The following is a 1898-nucleotide window of genomic DNA, read 5'->3' as shown; positions in this document are numbered from 1 at the left end:
GCTTCGGCCCAGCCCTGGTTATTGTGGCCATTTGGGGAGTGAACCAGTGGGTGGAAGACCTCTCTCTCTCTCTCTCTCCCTCTGTCTCTGCCTCTGTAACTCCACCTTTCAAATAAATAAATAAACCTTTAAAAAATATGGAAAACAATTCATTCACTCATTCACTTAAAAAAAAAACTATTGGATTGCCGTTAAAAAAAAAAAAAAAAAAAAAAAAGGACTTCCGTGGTTGGATTCGGGGCTCCCTTGTCCCAGGGTCCTTAACTTGATATCTGCAAAGACCTGCCACCCTAGGATGCGTCCTCTGCCACCGCCCCCCGAGCCTGCCTTGCCTGGGTACTCGGACCCCTGGCCCCCAGGACCTGCCCCCCGCCCGTCACCTACCAAGGGCTGAGGCCTGGACCCCAAACAGCAGTGTCACTTTGCTCTGATTTCTCGGGTGGTGGCCTTGCCCCTGCCTGCCCCCTCCAAGATGAGACTCACATCCACCAGGAACCGGTGCCAGGGAGAGTGCCACCCTCCCCTGTGGTGTCCCTGGCGATTGCTGTCTGCACCCTTCCCTGAGGACCCCTCCAAGAGCTGTGCCCTGGAGCAGGGGGCTGGTCTCCCCAGGGCCTCTGACCAGCTCCGGGCAGCGCAGAAAAAAAACAGCTCAGCTTGGAGGACAGAGGCGGTGCCTGCGTCCTGTGTCTCCAGCCCCAGCGCCTGCACCGCCCGTGGAGCAGATCCTGCGGCGCTCGCCCTGCAGCCTGCAGTCCGCAGCCCAGCTTTGCTCAGCCTGCGCGTCCCCTCCCGGCACGCACCCCCGCCTGACCCAGTTTCGATGGAGGAAGGAGGAGGTGGCAGCCGGGTCCCCGCGCCTGCTCTTCCACTCCTCATCCGCGGCGGGTGCCGCGGGCCAGTATCCTTGCAGCGTCCGTCCGCACAGCTGGAACGAGCGGAGCCGCTGCGCAGCAGAACCGTGGCGAGGCCACCAGCGGTGCGGATCCTGGGGAGCAGGGGAGATGCGGGCGGCGCAGCGCGGGAGCCGGGGAGACATGGCGCGAGGACCCCAGTGGGTCCCCCGGAAGCCTCCCCACAGCAGTCTCTGCGGTCTGACACTTGTCCGCAGGTCGCTGGCGCAGCTTCTCGGGCCCACGGGAGCCCGCGCCCCCGTCAGTGGCTCAAAGCCGCGGGAGCGCGCGTGCCCCGCATCTGTTAAAGCGGGGATTCTGACTGTGTCCTGGGGACCCCGCATGTCTGAGCAGGAGTGGCCCTGCCGTGCCAGGAAGTGGCTCTGGCCTTGTGCAGGTGCATCCAAGGGACAGCGTGGGGACTGAGTGTCCCCTAACCCTGAGCCAGGTCCTCTCCTGTCCTTTGTGTCTGCGGAAGCTCATTACGCACCGGGAGCTTCCTGCTGCCCGACTGCAGGTTGTGGGGTCTGAGAACCAGGCTCCGCAGAGGTCCGGGTCTCCCGGGCAGCATCCCCTGGCCACTCCCAGCCACAGCCAAGGTGGGGCCCAGCTGCCCCCGGGGCTCCCTGCCAGCCTGCAGGCTCACAAGTGCCCCTTCCCCCAGCTCCGGGAGTCAGCGGAGAAAGCAAAATCCAGAAACCTCGCCTGGTTCCTCCCTTCCCCTGGGCGCTTGGTCTTGGCTGGGAAAGTAGGCCCCGGGCACGGAGGGCCTGGGCCCCACGCCGTGCTCAGAGCTGCTGGCCACGGCCGGTCACCGCTGGATGTGTTTGATTTTCTGACTTAAAGTCTATTTAGAGCAGAGGAGAGTGACCGGACAGTGGGAGCCACAAGGGGCATCGTGGGGCTGATTTCTGCTCTTCCCCAGCCGAGAGCGGTGGCTGAGCTGGCCCTCCCCTCCCTGAGGGGTGAGGGGGCCCCAGGCCACCAGAGGAAGCAAGCAGAAGA

This window comes from Lepus europaeus, chromosome 2 (assembly GCF_033115175.1).
Source record: "Lepus europaeus isolate LE1 chromosome 2, mLepTim1.pri, whole genome shotgun sequence".
Taxonomy (NCBI): Eukaryota; Metazoa; Chordata; class Mammalia; order Lagomorpha; family Leporidae; genus Lepus; species Lepus europaeus.
Note: the sequence above shows the minus strand (reverse complement) of the source record.